Source organism: Lycium ferocissimum, unplaced genomic scaffold, assembly GCF_029784015.1.
Source record: "Lycium ferocissimum isolate CSIRO_LF1 unplaced genomic scaffold, AGI_CSIRO_Lferr_CH_V1 ctg67, whole genome shotgun sequence".
Lineage (NCBI taxonomy): Eukaryota > Viridiplantae > Streptophyta > Magnoliopsida > Solanales > Solanaceae > Lycium > Lycium ferocissimum.
This window is the reverse complement of record NW_026726462.1, coordinates 48015-74600: the sequence shown is the minus strand read 5'-3', so window position 1 is coordinate 74600 and position 26586 is coordinate 48015.

Genomic DNA, 26586 nt, shown 5'->3' with positions numbered 1-26586 from the left:
ACCCGGGCGAGAGCTCCCGAGTTCGTTTTCCGGACGATGTGAACGAGTGTTTGCTTCGTCTAGGTCTTCGAGCACGTGTATCAGCAGTCATCTCCTATTACCTGTTATTCTTGTGTAGAGGTTGGGCATGTTGTTAGGAGATGTCCCCGACCCACGCGGGATTATCAGCTGCCGAGGACTCCGACATCATCGGGTGGTCGAGGTGGGGCTTCTCAGAGTGGCGGCACTCAATCAGGCCGCGGCGCTTCTCATGGTTCTAGAGGTGGTTCCTAGCTAGCTAGAGGCGGTTCTCAGAGTGTGAGAAGGAAATCTCAGGGCAGGCGTGGTGGAGCCCATTGTTACTCATTTCTTGGTAGGCCCGCGACAGAGGTCTCAGATGCTGTGATTTCAGGTACCATTTGTCATAGAGTAGCATTTGTGTTATTTGATCCTGGATCCACCTATTCGTATGTATCTGCATTTCATGCCATTGGTTGGGATTTGACTTGTGATAGCATAGATATACCTGTTCATGTGTATACTCTGATCGAAGATTCTGTGATTGTTAATCGAGTCTACTGGTCTTGTTTGGTTACTTTTATGAGGTATGACACTTGGGTAGATTTGATGATTCTCGATATGGTGGACTTTGATGTTATATTGGCGATATCTGCGCTTTCTCCTTATCACGCGATCTGGTACATCCGCACGCCAACGATCGCACCTTAGCCATGCCGGGCATCCTTAGGCTTGAGTGAAGGGGTACTCCTCGTCCCGCTCCAAAGACGATCATTTCCTTCCTTCGGGTGAAGAAGTTAGTAAGCAAGGGGTGTCTAGCTTATTTGGCTCATGTTCGTGAACAACTGTTGCATCTCCACCCCTTGAGTCTATTCCTATTGTGAGCGAGTTCGCGGAGTATTCCTGTTGGATTTGCCGGGTATGCCACCCGATCGCGACATTGATTTCTGCATTGACTTAGATCCGGGCTTTTTTCTATTTCTATTCCGCCATATCAGATAACACCTGCCAAGTTGAGGGAGCTTAAGGAGCAGTTACAGGATTTATTGAGCAAGGCGTTCATTAGACCGAGCGTCTCCCCTTGGGGTGCTCCTGTGTTATTCGTGAAGAAAAAATATGGGACTATGAGGATGTGCATTGATTATCGCAAGCTGAGCAAGGTCACTATTCGGAACAAGTGCCCTATGCCTCGTATTGAAGATTTGTTTGATCAACTTCATGGTGGTTCGGTGTTTTCGCAGATTATTTGCGTTCCGGCTACCACCAGTTGAAGATCAGGGCAGATGATATTCCGAAGACAGCATTTCGAACGAGATATGGCCACTATGAGTTTCTAGTGATGTCTTTTAGGCTTACGAATGCCCCGGCTGCATTTATGACATTGATGAATAGCATCTTTAGGCCATTCCTTAATTCCTTCGTGAGTGTGTTCATTGATGATATCTTGGTGTATTCTAAGAGTAGGGAGGAGCATGAGAGCCATCTTCGTTCTTTTCTTGGGTTGTTGAAACACTTCCTTTGTTTGCTAAGTTTTCTAAGTGTGAGTTACGGTTGGAGTACGGCGCATTCTTGGGCCATGTTGTGTGCAGGAAGGGATTATAGTTGACCCACAGAATATTGAGGCTGTGAGGGGTTGGGCGAGACCCACTACTGTTATTGAGATTCGAAATTTTGTGGGTTTGGCCAGCTATTACCGTTGCTTTGTGAAGGGTTTTACTGCTATAGCTTTATTTTTGACCAGATTGACTCAGAAAGATGTTCCCTTCCAGTGGACAGATGATTGTGAGAACAGATTTCAAAAGCTCAAGCTTCTTTTGACTACATCCCAGATCTTAGCATTACCCGTAGAGGGTGAGAATTTCGCTGTTTATTGTGATGCCTACGGTATGGGTTTAGGTGTTGTGTTGATGCAGAAGGGTAGAGTGATGGCTTATGCTTCTCGTCAGTTGAAGATTCATGAGAAGAATTACTCTACCCATGATTTGGAGTTATTGGCCGTGGTCTTCGCTTTGAAGATTTGGAGGCATTATTTGTACGGTGTTCATTGTGAGGTTTTCACCAATCACCGTAGTCTTCATTATGTGTTTACCCAGAGAGATCTTAATTCCAGGCAGCGCCGATGGATGGAGCTCCTGAAGGACTATGACATCTCTATTCTTTATCATCCCGGGAAAGCTAATTTGGTGGCTGATGCCTTGAGTCGCAAGGCAATGATTATAGGGAGTTTAGCTTGATTAATTTTTTCCAAGCGTCTGTTGCCTATGGAGGTTCAGACTCTTGCCAATAGTTTCGTTTGCCTTGATATTTTAGCCCCGGGCAGGATTTTGGCTTGTATAGAGGCGAGGTCGTCTTTATTGGATCGGATCAGGACTCATCAGTTTGAGGATGCTCAGTTGAACAAGATTCGAGATAGAGTTTTGAGGGGTGAGGCCAAAGAGGCCGTGATTGATTCTGAGGGCATTTTGAGGATTAGAGGACGCGTGTGCGTTCCTCGTGTTGGTGATTTGATTCAGTTGATCTTATCTGAGGCTCATAGCTCTCGCTATTCCATTTATCCGGGGGCAACTAAGATGTACCGGGATTTGAGATAGCACTATTGGCGGCGTCAGATGAAGAGAGATATAGTTGATTTTGTGACTAAGTGTGGGAATTGTCAGCAGGTAAAGTATGAGCACCGTCGACCCGATAGGGTGCTTCGTAAAGATGCTCATTCCCGAGTGGAAGTGGGAGAGGATTAGCATGGATTTTTTCACGGGTCTTCCGAAGACCCTTGGCAAGTTTAACTCCATTTGGGTGATAGTTGATCGGTTGATTAAGTCCGCTCACTTTGTTCCAATCCAAGTTTCGTATACCACGGAGAAGTTAGCCAAGATGTATATTCGGCATATTGTGAGATTGCATGGGGCCCCTATTTCTGTTATCTGATCGGGGTACTATTTTCACTTCTCGTTTTTGGAGGGTATTTCATGAAGAGTTGGGTACCCGATTGGATCTTAGTACAACCTTTCATCCCCAGACTGATGGCTAGTCCGAGAGGACCATTTAAGTGCTTGAGGACATGTTGAGAGCGTGTGTTATTGACTTTGGTGGTCATTGGGATCAGCACTTGCCATTGGTAGAGTTTGCGTATAATAACAGTTGTCATTCGAGTATTGGCATGGAGCCTTTTGAGGCTTTATATAGTAGGAGATGTAGATCTCCGGTTGGTTGTTTTGATGGATTCGAGGCTCGGCCTTTGAGTACAGATCTGTTGAGAGAATCTCTTGATCGAGTAAGAGTTATTCAGGCCAAGCTTTTGGCAGCTCAGAGTCGACAAAAGATGTATGCGGATCGGAATGTTCGAGATTTGGAGTTTGCTATTGGTGACTAGGTTCTATTGAAGGTTTCACCCATGAAGGGTGTTATGAGGTTCGGTAAGAGGGGCAAGTTGAGCCCCAGGTATATTAGTCCATTTGAGATTGTTGACCGTATGAGTGATGTAGCTTATCCGTTGGCATTCTGTGAGCTTGGCAGGAGTTCATCCGATTTTTCATGTTTCGATGCTAAAGAAGTACCATACTGACGGTACCTACATTATTCGTTAGGATTCTATATTGTTTGATGAGAACTTGACTTATGAGGAGGAGCCTATCGTGATCTTGGATAGGCAGGTTCAAAAGTTGAGGCCGAAAGAGATTGCTTCTGTGAAGGTGCAATGAAAGCACCACCCTATTGAGGAGGTTACTTGGGAGACCGAGTCCTACATGCATAGCCGATATCCTTAGTTGTTTACTGATTCAAGTATTTTCCCGCTTCTTTTCTTTTCTTCTCTTGAGGATGAGCGACGGTTTAATTGGTATCTGATGTAATGACCCATTTGGTCGTTATAGTCCTTCCGACATTTTCACCCTTTCCCGAGCATTGATTAGCTCACTTTTGACTCGAGAGGATAGTTAATACGCTTCCCGAGGCATCTAGATCGGATTCGGGCAACGTCTTATGAATATGGGCTTAAAGTGGAAAATAGTTGACCCAGGGTTGACTTTTGGATAAACGGACCTTTTTCAAAAACTCGAGAATTTCGAGAGGTCTGGATGGTCGTTTATGACTCATGTATATACCTGGTTCGGTCCCCAATGCACTCAGGTGCATTTTGGGACTTGGGTTGGGAAAATGGAAATGAGGTATCGGGGGTTGACTCGATCAACGAGACCTCCGTTGGAAATTTTGAGGCCACGAACACGTTCGTAGCGTATTTTTGTCTGGGTCTGTGTATGTGGTTTGTGAGCAGATGGCCTCGGGAATGATTCGGGATTTCGCTTGAGACTTAGAAAAATTGGGGGATTTACGGTACCCGGTGTCGCGGTGGCGCACCGATCACCCTGGGCCAGCCGCCGTTGCGGGGATTGATGTTGGGGGCGGCCAAAAGGAATCGGGCCCCAACCGCCATGGTGGTCTGTTGGGCGCTGTAGCGGCACCGCCCTTGCGGCCCCATTACCATCGTGGCGATAACGGGCCTGTTATTTCATTAAGTGTATTTTTAATAAGCCCTTAGTCTATCATTTATTGCCATTTCGAAATTACAGCTTTGGGGGACTGTTCTTTGAGATATGTGGAGAGAATTCTTGGAGGTAAATCTTGCTAATCCCTTTACTATTCCATTAATCCTAATCATCAAAGATTCCCCTTTAACAATAATCCCTTAGTAATGGAAGATGGAAGTAGATTTTGATGAACTTTTCTCTAGGCTTATTAATGATGAAATTGATGGGGTTTATGCTAGATTTTGATGAATCTAAGTTTATTAATCATATATCTTCTATTATTAGAGTTGAATTCTTGAATCAAAGAGTTAGAGTTCATACCCAATTTTGGGGGTTTTGCTTGAAATCAGAAATTAGGCATATCCTTGATTTAATCAGCAATTAGTGGTTGAGTTATGATCACCTAGTGCTTAATTTGATATTTTGCTTCCGAATTTTCCGTTTTGCCTTTGTGATCCCAGTTTCCCTAATTTCTAGGGTTAGAATTGACATAAATTGAATAGTAGCAATATTAGTATCATTCTTCATTATTTCTAATCTAAATTTCAAATATGCCTAGACTACTTTGGTTCTGAGGCTCAGCGGAAAGGCAAGGCAAAGGAGTGAGTGGTTGGTGTTTGCGGTTCGGCCATCCAGGTAGGTTATGGCTTTCCCGCAGGTGTGTAACTTCGTATAGAGAAGCACATATTTTTGTTTATATTGTCAGAGACAGCATGTGAACCTTCGGGTATGATGTTGGGTGGGATATTGCCTTAGGTTGGGTCCTGTTGTATGTTTGGGACTAGCCATCCCGTTGTGTTGTGATTGATTGTTCTATTGTGTTGGCTTGACGCCACGTGTTGTTAGTATTGATTGGCATTTGTTGTTCTGGCTTGATCATGATATTGATGGCATACCCATTGTTGGTACTTGTGATTTGGATATATTGTTGGTGTACCCACTGTTGGTACATGTGATTCAGATATATTATTGGCGTACCCATTGTTGGTACTTGTGATATTGAGCATGACTATTAATGATAATATATGCATTGCACGCACTCTCATTCTTCATGATATACTGTTGAGATACTGATGATACTTGATGAGCTGGGTTCGATTTTACTTGAGTGACGTGCGAGTTCGATATCCAATGTTAGTCCCAAAATCATAGATTGAGTGAGTGCATGGACTCCGCGGGTCCCCCAGGTGGTGCTGGTGAGAACCCCCCGTGGGTAAAGATGCGGGTCCCGTCTATCTATTGGGCAAAGATCCGGGACGAGTGGCGCTTATACTTCGCGAGTCACCTTGGGTTGCGTTACCGAGATGTCGATATTTTCATCCAGAGCACATGTGTACACAGCATTTGCATGGCATTGCATTGCATTGCATTATGGCTTGATTTGGAGATGATTCGATGTTGTACTTATGATGTTAGATTCTGATTTGATGTATTGAGACCTGGCATACCTGGGATTAGATGTTCTACTTAGGTGATGACGTATACTTGGTTTCTACTATGTTGACTCCTACTTATTGGTTTATTTGCTTATCTGCTTTATTATCTGAATTGTGTTAGCTATGCTTACTCGGCCAATAATTCCTACCACTACCGTTGTATTGTACTAACCTGCACTTGTTGCATTCCTTTATGCATGCAGAGTATCAGGTTGGTTCTACTTCCATCTCCCGTGGCTGATCGTCTTCTCTAGCATTGTCCCGAGTCTCCAGGGCGAGCATGGCCGTTCGCTGCCTTGAAGACTTCTCTATCATTTACGTCTTATTTTTATTCAAAGACATAGACACTTTTATGTATTATTGCTCCAGACTTGTATTTATTCCTTTAGATGCTCTTATATGACTTAGACTAGACCCTGGGGGTATTTTGTTATTTCCGCACTATTTCTATTATATAATATCGTGAGACTTACATATTTATTCGATTTCTGTTGCTTCATCTAAATATTCATGTTTTACTTATCGTTGGGTTGAGGGTTTGCTTACTGAGGTGAGAAAGGTAAGTGCCCGCACGACTTAGGCAAATTAGGTCGTGACATCTTTTACTGTATTTATTGGCTTTTTTTTATTGTGCATGTCGTAATCATGCTTGATTTGGTATCTCATGCTTTATATATATATTTGAGTATACATATGGGGGTACGGGGAAATATTTTTGGATGGAGTGATGATGATATCTTGCGACTGAACTTTATTGTGTATAAGAAGCTAAAGATAGAACCTTTGTGATTATGAGAACCTGAAAAAGGGAATCTTATGTGTATTCCTGCTTCTTATTGTAATGCATGCCATATCCATGCTTATCATATATCTCCTGCATACTTATTATAACTAAAGGTAAGGTCCTTGACTGTATGCATTGATTTCTTGTTGCTGAGCATGTTACATTCGTATTTATCATGGTATCTCATATGCATTGACGGAACTAATGAAAGATCCGAAGGGCAATGATTTCGGACGAAGTGATGATGAATATGAGCCAATGGGCTAGTTGACAGGTATATGAGCCTAAGGGGTTGAGATATGACATGTAGAGACCGTGATTCGAGGATTTTTCGTAGCGGTGGTATATGGACCTCGCGAGTCTCCATGGGTCACGATTCATTGACATTGAAACGTGTGTATACCGGGTGATGGAAAGTCCTTGCATTGGATCTGCACTTTATATCATAGCATTCATCCTATCTCCTTTGTTGTATAGTGGTTTGAACAAATTGATTGTCTATTATGCCTTGATTGTGGCTTGGATTGCCTTTTTCGGCTTTGGATGATTGACAGGTTAAAGACTTGGGTGCTTATTTGATTTCTTGATAAACCAAGGGCTAAGTTGCTTATTCGATTACCTGATGTACTTATGGATTTGAAGCTTCACATAGGCTTGAACTGAGATTATTACAACTTAATATATTATTATTAGTATTATTATTGTGAACTAATGGCGGTTAAGTGTGGAAGTAGTAATCATAGGCTAGCCCTCGTCTCTGTTTTCGGTAGGGTTGGTTGATGATGCTGCTGAGTACACACTGTTCCCCGTACTCACACTACACTTGCTGCACTCTTTTCGTGTTCAGATTCTATTCCTGGTACGAGTGGAGTTCGAGATACTGCTGACCGTTGTGATGGTCATCTGGACGATTCGAGGTGAGCCATCAGTTGATCCATGGCACCGGATCTTCTTCAGTTATCTTTATTATTGTCTTTTATTTCAGACAATTTATGTACTTTCCGGATGTATGCCTAGACTTATACTTCATTTAGTCGTTCTTGTACTAGTGATACCAGATTCAGGGATGGTTGTACCTCTGTTTTTCGTGTTTTATAAAGATAAGGATTACTAATAATTGAATGATTTGTTTTCCGCTTTAATTCCTTTATTAAATTATTCTAGCTGGTTGTGGATGGCTTACTAACTTGGTGGGAGTTAGTGCCTTCACGACTTATGAAATTAGGTTGTGACAAATCCCAAACAAGTTGAGATAGACTATATAAATCCCTACTTTTTCATTGAAACTTTGGTGATCATGTCATCGTCAACAAACAAATAAACATAAATACGAAAATAAGCTAAATATATAGAAATCAAGTAATAATAATACTATTAAAAGTTCTCCAACAAGTTTAGCTAAGTCCGCTTCGATGTCATGCAACGGTCTTTTGAGACAACTTTCTTCCATATGATATTAGATCTTCATTGTCCCTTTTTGATACCTTCACTTACCATATAGTTTTACACGAATTCATTTATAGATCGACACATGACATGACCAAACCACATCTCAAACTCTCTTCTCTCTTTTTGTCACGAATACGTGCTACTTACACCTTCTTAAAAACTGTATACGATTTTTTTTTTTTTTTTGGTTAAGGAGGATACTTATATTAATAACAATCAGATAGAGTTATTGCAAATAGCAGTGCTACAGATAACATGGTAGTTCCTCAGTTGGGAAATTTTAAACAAGTACTAGCTAGTTGAGGGTTACTGTTTTAGTTATTCTTCTCTTTTTTCTATTTCAGTTGCTTTGTTATTTCCTTTTTTGAGGCGAGGGTCTATCAGAAACTTGATCTCTTTACCTCCCAAAGTATGGGTCTGTCTGCGTACACTCAACCTTCCCTAGACTCCACTTGTGGGATTACACTGGGTATGTTGTTATTGTTGTTGTTAATAGCTAGTCGAGATGGATATCTAGAGTATGTAGTGTAAGAGTTTGAAGAGGGGAGGAAGATCCCAGTCTAATATTTATATGAAGTATAAATACATGTTGAGTATACATATAAGAAAAGGTAGAGTAGGTATGAATAGAGACCCTAGCTTGTGTTCTTATCCTTTGTCAACTATAGTTTGTAATATAAATCCTTTTTTTGTAGTGATTCTAAATCCATGTAATTTGTGTTGGGGCAGCGACAATGCCTTGATAATCAACTACTGTGCTTGAACAAGCAGCAACAATTTTCTTCTTAGAAGCCACTACTAAAAACATGCTAATTTATGGATAAATTTTTTGGGGTGGTCGTTGGAAATTGGCTTGTCTAAAGCTTTTGCGATAGACATTCCACCGAAAATCACATATTTCTGACTAGAATTAAGTTCAATGCAGATTGAAGTGCATAACTGTCTATAGTAGGGAGATGGACTAACTGCTAGTGGCTAACACGTTAAATAATGGGAACACTAACAACTTAGAATTGAAGGACATAAAATTAAATGCACTAAACTAATTAAACTACTGTCAAAAATATATAACTCACTTCTATTGGAAAAGCAATCAAGTTGTTGATTACCTTTCCAAATATGCCACTACAATTGGTGAAGAAGTTGTGTTCTCCAATTTCCAGAAGTTATCTGACACTAAGATTCGGTGTGACAAGGCCAATTTTATTATTAGCTTATAACTATAGAATCCAATTTGGAAGCATGGCTTCGCATACATGCTTCTTTTTGTATAGATTGTTTTAACAGTTTGTGATATAATCAAGAGGTCAAGCTTCATGCCCTTTGTTTTGTGAATTAATTGTTATTACAACACATTCAGGAATTTCTCTAATTTATTAGAAACAATCTAGAATTTGTATATGGATAATCTTTATCCCTAACATGTAGTTCCTAACATAACTAAAAGAACATATATGACGAATCATAAAATTAATCAATCTCCCTAAACAAAACAAATGGGATAATTTAGGGACAAGAGAGAGTATCTCCTAAGTAGACAAATAATGTTATGATTTTTTTTTGTTTGTTTGTTTCTATCCAAAGATATGCCTCTAGATATTGCACTCCTCATAAATTTTGAATAATTACAGAACAAAAGAAGTTTTATTTGATAGCTTTCCCACTTTATTTAACTATATCAGACGCAAGAGAATATTGGTGGTGATGGAGATGCGATTATGGATGTTTACGTATCTTTCATGTCACCACAAGGACGTGCTGAGGTGGATCTTGAAAAGTGTGAGTCAATTGCAGTCGATGTTTTCGGCTTCAAAGAGGTGTGCTACCTTCTCAATTTATTTACCTTTTTTGGTTTTTTTTTTTTTGCGTGAAAAGATATATGGAATATCTTTTGATGGATACTACAAGTGACTGAGAGTTCAACTTATGTGAAGCGTTACTGTCTTCACATGTTTAAAAAAGTAAAAATTGGTGTGGGAGGGTAGTGATAATCGAGTTTAATTTGCAAAAAAATTGTGGATAGCTAGGATGTGCAAAACTGCTTGTTTAAAACAGTACTTTTAAAGGCAAAGGTGCAAGGTGGAAAGTTTCACCTGTCATGGAATGAGGGATATATAAACCTTAAGGCATGAGTTGAGGTGTAAGTCTCGCAAATGTTTTAACTTTTAATATTCTAACTCGACAAAACTGGATTCTCAATAATGAAATAACATATTATGTTATAAGGCATAGTCAGATACCTAAAGAAATATGATGTTTTGGAAAAATATATCATGTGTAAGATGCCAAGTGTTGGGACAGAAGGCAGTTCTCTTGGGGCGTATAGAGTGAACAATCCAAAGCGTTAACACAACGAGCCATATATTTTGACTCTATTTGACTATCAATTAAAAGGATTGGAAAGGCCTCATAGATTTATTTATGACATCTAAGGAGCCATATGAGGTGAAAATTTCACAAACGTTCCGTAATAGCGACAAACACAAGTATTGTTCTCAATTTGAGTGGTTAATAATGCATGTAAATATTATGATGATATTGGACTATGCAACCCTTTTATGTGGATCATTTGTAACGACCCATTTGGTCGTTATAACACTTTTGACTCATTTACCCTTTCCCGATTCCCGTTAGTATGATTTTAACCCGCGGGGATGGGTGACATGGTTCCCGAGGTCAACGGAGCAGTTCTAGTAGGATTTGTGAAATCTAGAGTCTTAAAGTGAAAAACCTTTGACCAATGGTTGGCTTTCGGGTAAATAACCCTTGAATCGAATTCCAACAGTTCTATTAGGTCCGGAGTGTGATTTATGACTTAGTGGAGTTGTTGGTTTGGTTCCCGAAGGGTTTGACTGTGATTTGAGTCATTGATGGAGAAACTAGTTAATTTAAAGAGTTAGAGTTGACCACGGTCAACATCAGGTCAACATGACCCCGTGTCGATGTTTTGAAAGTTCCAACAAGTTCGTATGACGATTTTGGACTTGTCCGCAAGTTTTGGTGAGATTCCAAAGAGTTTCGAATGGATTTGGGTTGTGTCGTGCTCGTATTCGACATTTTTGCCATAGTTTCTTTGGAGATGAAGGGTACCATATTGATCAAACAACCTTTGTTTTGTGCTTTGATTAAACCATTAGATCTGTATCGTAATTACGAAGCCATAGTAAAAAGAATCATCGCATTTTGCCTTCGTATGAGGAAGTTATGTTAATTTTAGCGCAGATAGCTGTTGTTGTACCTGGCGTATCTGCTGGGGTGGAAATATCTGTGGATAAAAAAAATTAGATTGCGTTCATTTCATATTTTGAGCATATCTTAAGTTCTAGAGCTCCGTTTATAAAAAAAATCAGACTTCATTCACTTTATATTTTGAGCATATCCTGAGTTCTAGAGCTCCGTTTGGGGTTATTTTTGCGGCGTTGTTCTCTTCTCGATGAGGGGATAAGTATCTAACCTTTATTTTGATGTTTTCTCAAGTTTATTTTCATTGGTTATAGATTTTATCCGAGTTTGATTGGGGAAAATTGGAATTTTGAACCCAAAAGTTGAAAAGTGGAAAATCATGGTTTTGAAATTCAAGATGATGGCTTTTCGAATGAGTTTTCTGGATCTGTACTAATTAAGCTATGAGTAAACTAATTTTGACATGAATTTGCAGTTTTGTCCTTGTGGGCTTAGGGTTACCTTTTTGGATTCGTTTTGAGGTTTCGAATTAAAGTATAGCAATATGGGTATCGTTGGACTCATTTAGACTCGTAGGGTACTATTTTGACTATATTGAATCCAATTTTTTATTGAAATTACAGTTTTGCCCTTGTGGCTCAGGTTTGGCTATTTTAGGTCCATTTTTGTGTTTTGGGTAAAACTATGGCAATACGGGTATCCTTAGATTCGTATTCTAACATAGAATTCATACTTAATAGATGTTAATCATTTTGAGGCTCTCCGAAGAGGGAAGGAAAGGCTCAACTGGATTAGTTCGTGGCACCTGTTCGGCATCGACGTAGGTTACGACTTACTTTTTTCGTTAGAATCCAGTTAGCGAAGCATATGTAGAAGTTAGTCATTGACGGAGAAAGCATGTTAAGCCTTCGGGTATGAAGTTGGGATAGATATTCTTAAGATTTGTATTGTTGACTGATTTGTGGGCTTATTGCCTCTTTATGGTTTATTGACTTGTTGCCATGTGTGTGATATTGGACTTGTACTTAGATGCCATATCGTGATTAGGATTCGACTGTCTCTCACTTATCTTGACATTAACATGGATAGAGGAAAGGACTTGACTTGATATTGATATTGTGATATGTGTCCATGTGTGGCACGATTAAGATTTACACTTGAGATTTATACATGCATACGATTCATACACATTCTACATGATTCATTGACATGAGCCGTGATATGATATTAATAATGATAAGAGGGAAAGTGAAACATCTGAGGCTTCTTATTTTGGTGTTACCTATGTGGTCCGAAGGGAAATTGTTCCGGACGTGGCGTTGTACAGATTAGGGAATAAGTTCATATTGGTAATTGATTTACGGGTGTTGTTGTGGCTATTCACCCTTATGATTATTGTTGAAATTGGCATTCATACATGCATTTCATCCTGCAATGATTTAGCATTATTTCATTCATACATGCATTTCATCCTGCAATGATTTAGCATTATTGCATTCATTCACTCATACAAGATGGAAATGGTTCGGAAACGATTGATGAAAGATTTATGGTAACTATGAAAGAAAATGTGACATTTTTGATGAAAGTATGATATGAATCTATGATCCAAGGTTTGTTCCGGATCGGAAGGTATGTACTCGTGATCCGAGGTATGTTCTGGAGCGATTGGTACATGGACACCATGGGTCCCCCGCGGGTCATGACTATCGAGACGTGGAGGTATTTTGTTTGTAGCATGTGTGTACGATATGAGACAGTTGTCCAGTGCATTGCATCGCATCGCACACGGATTCATATTACATCTCTAATTCTAGTTGTTGTATTTGTTGTATTGCATGGTGCCTTTTAGCCTTGATTCCTTGGTTGTTGATTTATTTGAGATGTTTCATGCTTATTAATCACTTACCTAGACACTTGATGGATTCGAGCGCTGTAGGGAGCCTAGGCTATGACTGTAGACTATTGAGATCTAGTGTGGCTCACGTTATGGCAAGACTTACGTGGATGTGCTTAGTGACTGCATATCTGCCAATCTTTCAGTTTCTTTCTTTTATATGGCTATAGACTATTGAGATCTAGTGTGGTTCACATTATTTCAAGACTTACGTGGATGTGCTTAGTGACTGCATTTGGACTGCTTATCTGCGTATCTTTCAGTTTCTTTCTTTTATATATGTTAGCTAATTGTTGTCAGCCTATGATGCCTACCAGTACGCGTTGTTTGTACTGATACTACTCTTGATACATCCTTTTTGGGTGTAGAGTTGTTCCAGGTATTTGAGCGAGATTCAGTTAACCTTTAATGATCTCACGGAATTCATCTTGACTTTTCTGTTAAATTCTCATTCTAAACAGAAGTTGTATTCAGGTTGTAGTTGTAACTTTTATTCAGGTTGTATACTTAGAAGCTCTTGTACTATTCAGATCATATTCCTTGGGTAGTTTATGTATTTTCGCAATTATTACTTTTATATGATATTTGAGACTTATTATCATTTATATTATTCTTTCGCATTGATAGATTGTATGTTGGGTAAGGGAAGGGTTCGCCCATCAGGGGGGAGTGTGTGGGTGCCCGCTCGACCCTCGTTTTGGGTCGTGACATCATTGTACTGAGTAGAGAATTTGTAGTGATAACATTTTGAAAAAAAAACAGAAAACTTTTTTTATAATAGCAATGATTTTTTAACGAATTAATATTCACAATTTATGAGGGTTGTTCGAGCTATATTAGAAATCCTTGATTAATAGCAACATAGATATATGATTTTTTTCCCAATTTTAATTGGATTTTGACTAGTATTTCCGGTAGGACCAAGACTTCCCTTTAGTTACACTTGTGCATTTTAGATTTTGGTTGAAACATATATCATGTTTTCTTGGATGAGATATTCTTTATATGTAACAAACGAAAGGAAAAAAAAAAAAAGACTATCTGGCTTACCTCTTTAGATCTTAAATGATGAGTGCATTGGTTCACTCAATTACATTTTACATTTTAATTTAATCATGACATTGCACAGTACTTGTTCTTTTTACTAGGATGTTGAGAAGTGTAACAAAATTAAAGATAAAGGCCATAATGGAAGTTCTGATATGATGATATTAGCTATGTGGATCATTATTATAAGTAGAACTTCTAGTGATAACATTTTGAAAAATCAGAAAACCTTTTTATAATAGGAATTATGTTTTTTGACGTATTAATATTCACAATTTGTGAGGGTCGTTCTAGCTATATCAGAAATCCTTGATTAATAATAACAACATCACTATATGAATTTCTTTCACTTGTCAGCTTGCATTTTAAATAGGATCAAGATTGCCCATGATTTATTTAGCCCACACCTGTGCCTTTTAGATCTTTTTTTTTTCCGAATGTATATAATGTTTTTTAGGTGGAATTTCTTTTTAATATATAACAATATGAAGGTTAACAAAAAAAGAGGGGGACTATCAAACTTACCTCTTCAAATCTTAAAGGACGAGTGAACAAGCTCACTCAATTACATTGATATTTTAATTTAACCAAGACATTTCTCACTTGTCCTTTTTACTAGGATGTTGAGAAGCATACCACAATTAAAGGTAAAGGTAAAGCCACAATGAAAAAGCTAATATTGGTGGTGTAGCTAGAGATAAAAATGGGAAGATCATTTTTGTCTTTTCCACTCCTATCTAGTGCAGATCTGTCTATACTAGGGAGATGGACTCAATGCTAGTGGCTAACAGGATAAATAATGAGAACATCAACAACTTAGAATTGAAGGACATAAAATTGAATGCACCATACAAATTTTATAACTCACTGCTATATATAGGAAAAGCAATCAAGTTGTTGATTACCGTTCCAAATATGCCACAATAATTGGTGAACAAGTTGTGTTCTCCTATTTCCAGCATTATCTAGCATTAAAACTCGATTTGACAAGGCCAATTTTATTGTTAGCTTATAATTGTAGAATCCAATTTGGTATAAATGCTTCTTTTTGTATAGATTGCTCTAAGAATTTGTGCTATAATCAAGAGGTCAGGCTTAATACCCTTAGTTTTGTGAATTAATTCTTAACACAACACCTCCAGGAATTTCTCTGATTTATTAAAACATTCTAGAGTTTGTATATGGATAATCATTACCTGTAACATGTAGTTCCTAACATAACTAAAAGAACATATGTGATGAATCATAAAATTAATCAATCTTCCTCAAGCGAGCTGTCCTATAGCATCTCCTTAGTGGACAATTAGTTTTATGATTATTTGTTTGTTTGTTTTTGTCCAAAGATATGCCTCTACATATTGCACTTCTTATAAATTTTGAGTAATTATAGAACAAAAGAAGTTTTATTTGATAGCTTTCCCATTTTATTTAACTATATCAGACGCAAGAGAATATTGGTGGTGATGGAGATGCGATGATGGATGTTTGCGTATGATTCATGTCACCACAAGGACATGCTGAGGTGGATCTTGAAAAGCGTGAGGCAATTGCAGTGGATGTTGTGGGCTTCAAAGAGGTATGCTACCTTTTAAATGTATTTACCTTCTTTGTTTTTTTTGGGTGGAATGATATATGAAATATTTTTTGATTGATACTACAAATATAAGAATGCGATTTATGTAAAGTGGTAATGCCTTCACATGTTAAAAAAAGTAAAAATTAGTGTGAGAGTAAAATTTGGAAAAAATTGTGAATAGGTAGGATGACATTCCTACAACAACTGCTTGTTTGAAACATTATTTTTAAAGGCAAAGGTGCAATGTGGAAGTATGATGATATTAGACTATGCAACTCTTTTATGTGAATCATTATAATCAGTAGAACTTCTAGTGATAACATTTTGAAAAAACAGAAAACTTTTTTATAGTAGCAATGATTATTTTAACTGATTAGTATTCGCAACTTATGAGGGTCGTTCGAGCTATATTAGAAATTATTGATTAATAGTAACATGATTATATGATATTTTTTTGACTTGAATTTTCACTAGTATTTTCAATAGGACCAAGACTGCCCTTTGATTTATTTACCCAACACTTGTTCCTTTTAGATCTTTGGTTGAAATATGTCAAGACCCAATTTAGAACCATGACCTGCGCTAAAGAGTAGGATCCCGAAAGCAAGCCTTAACAAGAATTTACAGAAAATCGGGCAAAGTTTTCCCTGTTTTCATAACTATTAAAAATTTCCCAGTCTTAAAATCAATAATAGAAATAACCAATCTCAACCAAACTAACTGTATTCATCCTCAATCAACCCATTTTCAACATAATAATACTAAAATATCTTTGAAATACGCGAAAAATGTCTAATACTAGTCACCAGTCTATAATAATAAAATAATACTCCTGGGACAAATCAAATGACCGTGGAGCAACTCTAAGAGTTCAAAAGGAAAGACCATAATAAATAAATAGACTCTTCGCCCACGCGAACAAGTGCGGGGCTCAGCAAGAACTTTCAACTCGTGCTCTCTAGTTAATGGCATCCTCACCAATGTCACCTGCAGTCTCTGAAAAAAAAAATAGCGAGGAGTACTGCGACGCTTGCTTAGTGAGTAATAACACTTAATCACAACCGTTTTTAGTGGGGACAAGTCAGAAAATATGCTTATATAATGTTCAGAATATATAATGAAATAAATGCCCTTTTTAGAAACGGTAACAATAATCAATCTTGTCTCATGTAAGCAGAAATCAATTAACCATTCAGTAATAAACTCTGTAAAGACTGTCATATCAAATCTTATGTCTGCGAGGTTTCAAAGAAAGGATTATATAATCTGTATCATGTGGACCCCTTCGTAAAAGGAGTCATAAAACTGTAGGTCCCTACTCAAGGAAAAACTATACATGTATGCTAGTTCTACTTTCCCACTAGCGAGGGCTGTAACTGTAATCTGTAAATACAAGGTGCATCAGGTCTAACGAACCAGCTGTTAGCTGCGGGAACCTTCAAAGTCTCCTCCATTTATACTTTTCTTTGTAACTGTAAACACTTGTATAAAAGCATTTTCAAAATAGTACAAGGCAGTTCATTCTTATCATATCAAGTAATTTTATTCCGGTAATGGTAATCGTATCTCAAATAACAGTAAAACATGTCTAGTAACAATGTGAACATTTGAAATAACGGTAAACATCTCGAGTAACTGTAAAACATATCTAGTAACAGTTGAAACATTTAGAATAACCGGTAAACACCTCAAGTAAACCATTCGGTACCATATCAAGTAAAGGACTTGTCCCACGTGAAATTTCAAAGCATTGGTAACACAGTTTATTTTCAAAATCATATATAAACCATGCAGGTAATGAAAATATAAATTGTGGTAAGATTACTACTCACAGTACTCGTGTCGACATACCAAACTCGTCACCTTGAGCAATCCGTACGACTTCCTTCGATCAATCTATAATCACATCATATCGATCTCGTGTTAGTTTCCTTGTTTAGGTTAATTCATAACTAAATGCGTACCTAACCCTCGGGGTTTCATGTTTAACTCTCAATTCAACGAATTATAATTTCCCGTGCTGAGTAACTCAATCTGTCTATATTCTACACTTCGACCTATTCTTACCATTTATTCATCCAATTCTTCAACTGAACTTATACCCAAATCAGTGATTAACCAAAACCCGACATGATCGTATCACCCAAATTCTGTTCTGTTTTCTTTTATTTGCTGAATTTCGAAGTTCCTAATTTAACTCAAAACCCATTAAAATATCATGTGTATATAATGGTGCTATTTGAGTAGAAGTAAAAACACATAATTATCTTGAGTTTGATTGTTGAAGTTGAAGCAAAATATTTGGAAGAACTCTTGCGGGTATGTGAACCAGAAGGAAACTTCTGTCCCTAGCCCTTTCAGGCTTTCCTCGACCGAGAGCTTATGGGCTTTAGCCCATTGACTTTTTCTTTTCTTTTCTTTTTGGCCCTTGTTTTCAGTTTGTCTCTTTATTTATTTTTTTATTTTTAATTTTTGCTAATTACTTGAATACCTATTACAGTTAAATATGGGGTATTACAAAATATATGTCATGTTTTTTTGGGTGAGACATTTTTTATATTTAACAAACGAAAGGTAAAAGTAAAAAATAAAAAAATAAAAAGAAGAGGGGGACTGTCATGCTTACGTCTTTAGATCCTAAATGATGAGTGAATCGGTTCACTCAATTACATTTGATATTTTAATTTTATCAAGACACTTCACAGCACTTGTCCTTTTTATTAGGATGTTGAGAAGCATAACTAAATTAAAGATAAAGATAAGGCCATCATGGCCGTTTCAATATCGTGTGTAACTAGGGATGTACATGGACCGGATTGGTTCGGATTTTTTAAACACCAAACCAAACCAATCGCGTCGGGTTTTTAAATTTATACACCAAACCAAACCAATAAAATTCGGATTTTTCCACCTCGGGTTTTCTCGGGTTATTCGGTTTTCTCGGGTTTTTCGGGTTTTTTTTTTTCTTTTTTCGGAATAGTCTTGATACAATACATATAACTTTTACTTCAAATATTTCTGTCCTAGTAAGATACAACTATATAATTAAGGTGTTTCTTAAGAAAATAATACAAAATGTGAGAAGAGTGATGACATTGTGTTAAAATATTAAACAAAAACTAATAAAATCGATTAAAATAAATATTGCTAATTAACAAGCCATAAAGAAAATGACCATAATCTAAAAATACTAAGTCATGCTAAAATAAGCACGGCTAATAAGTATTAATTACATGACAAAGAAAAAAAACTTAAGTTATGTATTTTCACTCTCTAAACTAATTATGCAAAACTAAAGAATAGATATCCAACATTATTGTCATTCCTAGTGGTAAATTGAATTTCTTTTGTTAGCGTTAGTGTTGAGCTGGTTTTGGTTTTTGAACTTTATTTGAGTTACAAATATCCATAGGATATAAAACTTATTGACATTCAAAATTCTAAGTTGTTTAATAATATGATAATAGATAAAAAAAAACTACAAAAAAATAAAAGAAATATTTATAAATTCCATTACAAATAAATATTTTTATGTATAAAATATTTTAAAAATTGAATACATGTAATATTGGGTTGGTTTGGTTCGGTTTGACTTTTTTAGTTAAAACCAAACCAAACCAATTATGATCGGTTTTTTTTCTCAACACCAAACCAAGTCAAACCAAACCACTAGTCGGATTTTTTTCTCGGTTTGACTCGGTTTATCGGTTTGGTGCGGTTTGTCGGTTTACTTTGTACACCCCTATGTGTAACACTTCAAGAATGCAAGATTTATGCTCTCCACTCCATCCAGATAATCTTTTGACAAAGAATTTACATATTAATAGTGGATAAATTTCAATTCCATGATGATGATGTAATAATGTTGTAATTTTATCAATTTGAGTGGTTAATGGCGCACGTAAGTATGATTATATTGGCTATGCAACCCTTTTATGGGATCATTATTATAAGTAGAACTTATAGTGATAACATTTTGAAAAATCAGAAAATCTTTTTATAATAGGAATTATGTTTTTTGACGTATTAGTATTCGCAATTTGTGAGGGTCGTTCTATCTATATCAGAAATCCTTGATTAATAATAACAACATCACTATATGAATTTCTTTCACTTTTTTGGTAATTAAAGATTTTATTTACCAAAGTAGGAAATATGTACACAGTTGCTCTAGGTGCGACTGGACAGAATGCCCCAGTTTGCACCAGTTCAATTTTCCCAACTTCACACCTAACATACAGGGTAGGAATTTAAAGACTTTAAGACATTTGCTAGGTGTGGATACTTGGTGCCTCTGAGATGGACTTCTTGAATCACCTGTCTGATAATAATGCTGTTCCTTCGCTTCTCGTTCCTAAATACCCTATAATTCTGTTCTTGCCACACATGGTATATGGATGCTGCTATAGCCATTCGAAACACATCTGCTCGCCCATTCTTCCCATTGAAATGAGTCACTGCCCAGGTAACTTCTTCATTCCAAGGCAAACATTGCCTCTGTATTCCCATCCATTTTAGTATACTGCACCAAATTCCCTATGATACCTCGCACTGGAAGAACAGATGCAGCAAGCTCTCATCCTCCTGCTCGCAAAGGGGGCAAATCTGACTTGTAGTTATCTCCCATTTTGCAAGCCTGTCCCTTGTATATAGTCTTCCATGTAATGCCAACCTGAGGATAAAAATCCATTTGGGCGCCCCCTAATTGTTGCATACAAGCTTCTTCCAAGTCACTTTTCAGCTTGCATTTTAAATAGGATCAAGATTGCCCATGATTTATTTAGCCCACACCTGTTCCTTTTAGATCTTTTGTTGAAATATATATCATGTTTTTTTTTTTTTTTTTTTTTTTTTTTTTTTTTTTATATATATAACAAACGAAAGGTTAACAAACAAAAAAAAGAACGGGACTATCAAACTTACCTCTTCAGATTTAAATGACGAATGAACAGGCTCCCCCAATTACATTGACATTTTAATTTAACCAAGACAATTCTCATTTGTCCTTTTTCTAGGATGTTGTGAAGCATAACACAACTAAAGACAAAGGTAAAGCAATTATGGTAGTTCCGATATCATGTGTACCACTTCAAGAATGCAAGGTTGATGCTCCCCACTCCATCCAGGTAATCTTTTGACAGTGAATTTACATATTAATTTTGGATAAATTTCAATTCCATGATGATGTAATATTACAACTTGTCTTGGTTGCAGAGTGAGATAATTAAGAAGGTTGTAGAGATGATACCGAAAAATAAGCATTACCTGCATACACTTACATCTGAACATACAAAATTGGATCATCAAGATTAAGTCTCGTCCAGATGGTTCAAGAATTGATTATGTAAGTTTACGATCTATTTCCTTTTTATTGATTTTAAACCACCTTGTATTGAATAATAAAAAGGTGCATGTGTTTTGCTTGCCAACAATACTTTGATTGTTTGCTGCTAATAATTACTCCTATTCGAGTAAGATTTGAATGTTTCTATTTATATTTGAATTGACGAACTACGTCTTTGACTTTACTTATTTTAAGAGATATAATTACTGAATCTGAAGAACTGCGTACTTTGTCTTTAAAAAATTGTTATTGGAGTGTGTAACTATTCTAGGACATTTGTCGATGCTGGTATCATATTAAAGTGTGTAATCATCTAATCTAAATACTCTAGGTATTAGAGAGAGCATACTTTTAATTATTATATTATATCATCAAGTGTAATTCTTCTTTCCGATGTTCTTTAGAAAATATTTTGTCTTCTTTATTAATTTTCCAAATCTTGCTCATGTAAGATCTTTAATTTCTACAGCATAATATATGCATTTCCAGTTGAATCTTATAGCGCACATTTGATGAGATTGTAACAAAACTAACATTTAACAAATTGTTTGGCAAACAGTTCTACCATCATTTGGAGACCAAGAAAATACTTAGATCTCTGACAGAGGTGTATAAGTGTGATATGCATGGGGAAATTCCGGAGAGGCAACCTAAAAAAGCAAGTGGCCACGGAGAAAAATTGCAGGTTAGCTCAAGAAAATTAGACTATATTTAATAATGAGATATATCGACACTATTTATGCATGGTAATTAAGGATTTAATTTGCAGATGCCGCCGAAACATGAACCACTTGTGCGCGGTGACAAACTAATAAAACATTACGTGGTTGGTACTTCTTGAACTTATCGATGGGGAGTACATTTGGAACCGAATAGGAGTTAATTACTAATCTGAATGTCAGAGCCCTTCTAACTTTGGTAGAAAAATTAAGGAAGTCGTGATAAAACATGTAGTTTCTATTTCATGTTTGAAAAAGAATGATATTTTCTAATAAAAAAAAAATTAACTTACACTTCCATTTTACCTTTAATATCATGGCTTATTAGCCACAAAAATGTAATAACATGTTTAAAACTTCACATTCAGAAAATTTTCATTCTTTCTTTAACTTTATGACCAGTCAAACATAATTCACATAAATGAAGTAGAGGAAATGTTGTGATATTATTATTTTTGTTGTCATGTTCATTGTTGTTGCCCTAGTTGATTCTTATAAGTTTTGTACATTTTTTTGCCAGAAAAAAAGAGAGAAAAAGAGCCAGTGAAGCTCTATATGGGTATCAACATGTGAATTCGGGAGATGTCTCATTAAGTGCTCCCATGAAATCCTTTTTATACCTTTGGGATTTTGAGCTCATACCAGAGGTAGCCAATGCAACAATTTCCTAGGAAAAATAATGGTTTTAGTTATTCAAGAGAAAGTGAATAATGCATTGCTGAATTTCAACTCTATGTTATAATTATATCTTAATGTGGATGATGCGTAAATATTTGGTTGTCCATTTCTGAGATAAGAGACTTTGTATTGGAAAACTTATCTTTCTCCTTTTGTCTCATTTTTTAATTCATGTTAATAGTTTAAATTAGAACTGAATTTAGGTCAAACAAATAATACTCTATAATTATGACAACAATTAATTTAAGGAAAAAATCTAAGAAGATATTTCATTAGAGGAGAGTGGCAGTGGTGAATATAACGGTGATGAAACCTTTAAGTCTAGAAAAGGTCTCTTTCTGACCTCCTTGAAACTTAGATAAGTTGGCTTCTCTAAGTTACAATCAAGAGAACATGTGCATATATAACAATTTTGATGACCTCCCTCGACAAGTTAGAGGGCAGATAACTGCGGATAGATGACAATTACCTTCATTTAGAGCCAAGAAAAAAAAGACCAAGCTTGCTCACATATGAGCCTCCTTGAAACTTACTGCTTTACCGTCACATGTTGTCACTTTTTATCTAGCTTTGGGCTTTTTAGCCGGGATAGACTGTGAAAGTACAAGGAGGGGGGGGGGAGGGGGGGTGAATTGTAAATTTTTCATTCTGGTAGTCGACTAGGTTAGACCAGTAGTCAACTACTTGCTCAGAAAATACTAAACGTAAAATGCAGAAAGTAAATGACACCAGAAGTTTTATCTTTGGTTGATTCAATGTGAATCTAGTCCGGTCCTTGGGTTGCGAGGGTGATCTCTGCTGACTTTTAGTTAAAGGTTTGGTACAATCGAGGTTTGAATGGAGCTCCTACGTCTACACTTGAATCGCTCTTAATCTTTTTGATACAAAGCCTCACAAATTAAATTATAACTCTCCTTCCTTTTTTCTTACACTATAAATCACTCAGACATACAATGCTTATGAAAAGTAAAGTAGAGTACAAGGAGAATGAGACTAAGCATGTCGTATAGGTTTGTGAGGCAGCCCTTCTTATAGCTGTTTGTAGAGAGATCAACCCAAGGGTTTTGATCCTTGGAAACAGAAATTATCGATTCTATTTCCAAGAATAAGGCGGGAGCTGTTGCTGCTTTCCTTGTGCGTTGAGGCAACATTGTCAATCAACAAGATTGTTATATTTCACGAGATCTTCCTTTTAATGTTGGAGATGCTCTTTCCTTCGTTGGAACACTTGTGTATCGCTGAAATTAATGCTAAAGGTATTGTTTCCTTTCCTGAACGATTTGGCACAGCTGGTTGTGAGTTGTAATTCCATTAGGGTTGAGAAGGCTTCACTTGAGTGAGCCCAGCTGGTTGGAGCTACTTTGTGGGTTTCCATCTTGTTGGGGCTGATTTGTGGACTTGTATTATTCCTTGTGCAATTCACTTATTGTACCTACACAAGTAAAATTGTCATCATAAAAACATGACACTAACAATCTCCCCCTTTTTGAGGATGACAATTTTAGGTAATATAGAGTCAACTTCCCTGTAGCGGATGCTCCCCCTGAATGGGTGAAGGCTCCCCCTGACTAGTCGACTAGTCTTGGCTTTGTAAGCTCCCCCTGAATAGTTGACTGTTCTCCCCCTTTGGCATCACTCAAAAAAATAGAAGTATGGAAACATCAAGCACATGTAGATAGCATGGATAAAATGCACAACTAAACAGCACAAAAGAGTTTGTAAAAAGAACACAACATCCAAACAGAAGTCCCAAAACATAAGGCCCAAAAAAATTGTTTAAACAAACCAAAAACACATTTATAAAAACTAGTCTTGGCGGCGGAAGACTGGACGACGAAGGAAATAGGCTAATGTGTTGACAATTGCATCCTTCATTTCAGTCAACGGAGCAGTAAGACGCTCAGGCATGGCGCTAACACTGGCTTGAAGCTTGGCGGACAGTTTGACCGCTTCCTTGACAATAGCATCCAGTTTGACCCGCAGCTTAGAGACATCAGCACCCGTCTCCTTGGTCGTATCACGAATCTTCTCGATTTGAAACAAGGTGGATGCCATTAAGTCTTTGATGGATTCAATTTTGTCATCCATGGAGGAAAGTTTGGCAAGAAGTGCGTCATAACAGTCGGAAGAGATAGCAGAAGAGTCTGATTTTTTTACCTTCGTGGAAGGACCAGGCTGAGAAGCCTCATAGACGTCTTTGAGCACCCAAGAATCATTGCTCAAAACGTACCCCATGCTACCAAATGCCCTAGAGTTGTAACACTGCTTAACCAGCGTAATGGGATAGTCGACTAAATCAATTTTGTGGACTTCAAGTATGCGAGAGATGAGCATACCATAAGGAAGGCTAGCTAGACGGATTGGAAGCACACTCAATTATGTAATTGATAATGACGGAGGACAAATTGATTTTCTTTTTGGAGAGAAGACAAAAGGCAAAGATAGCATCACGTTGGGAAATAGTGGAGTAGGACCCAGCACGAGGGACAACAGTAGTAGCAACCATATGGGCCAGTACACGAGCTTCAAAAGAGATGTTGGATGGACCAATTTGAGCAGGGACAGAGGTGGAATTTGAAAGGGTTTTCTTGACATCATCAAAAGACACTTCAAGAGATTCAGGCCAGGAATTTTTGGGTAGTTCGGAAAAACCAGAACAGGTGCAACCAAGAATAGAGTCAAGAACAGAGCAATTTAGCACAATGTGGGTGCCAAGGACCATGGTTTCGAGTTCATTGACCTTAGAGGACCGAAGATTAGCATACAACATACGAACAGGGGCGTCATACACATGGGAAGGGGTTTTGAAAAAGTTTTCCCAACCTTGATAGACAAATAACGGTTTTACCTTACAACATAGAGAAAACATATGGTCAAGATCAACAATCCTACCAGAGACGATGGTTTTGTCTTCAAGAGACGAGAAGATTTCTTGGTGGTGGTCATCCCAAATTTTTTTTCGAAGATCGAGGGGCTTATCAGTAACGGTTTTGGGTTTCTTGGAGGAGGTGGAGCACGAAGCGTCAGCAAAAGCACGCTTTCCAAGTTTACAGATGGGAATAGAGTCGGAGGCATCGGAGGAGGAGTCACCGGAGGATATGGAGTTATGAGAGGCGGGAGAGAGACTCTTACCGACGTCCTTGAGTCTGGAGCTTTGGCGTGTGGAGAGAAGAGGGGTTTTCGCAGTTTTGGCCATGGGAGAGACGGGAGTATAGAGAAGGATGGAGAAGAAGATGAACAGGGGAAAGAAGGTGAAAAGGGGTTTATGGGAAGACGGGTGAAAAAGAGGGTTTCATGGGGAAGGTAAAAAGGGAAGGTAATTATGGAAAAATGTGACGGTTATGGGAAGATGGGACGGTGATAATTGGGATAGGTATGAAATTTATGGCAAAGAATTTATTAGACGAAAATTATGGCATAAAAAGTTAGACAGATTTGTCAATAATCCCCAAGGATCTTCTTAGCATGCAGAAACGTTCTTCAAGGAGAGGCTTACTAAAAATATCAGCAAGCTGGTTTTCAGTGTGCACAAAAGTTATTTCAAAATCTCCCTGAGCAACATGATTTTGGATAAAATGATGCTTAATATCTATATGCTTGGCCCTAGAATGATGCACAGGATTTTTGGACAGACAAATAGCACTCGAATTATCACAGAAAATTTTGATAGGTTTAAAAAACAAGTCATAATCGCTTAGTTGATAGGACATCCAAATTAGCTGTGTGCAGCATTGACCAACAGCAATATATTCAGCCTCAGTGGTAGAGAGAGAGACGGATCCCTGTTTTTTGCTATTCCAGGAAATAAGGGATTTTCCTAGAAGTTGGCAAGTACCACTGGTACTTTTTTGTATCATCTTTATCACCTGCAAAGTCAGCCTCTGAAAAACCTTCAATTGTAAAATCATTTGTGTTAGGATACCAGAGACCATAATTAGTTGTGCCATGAAGGT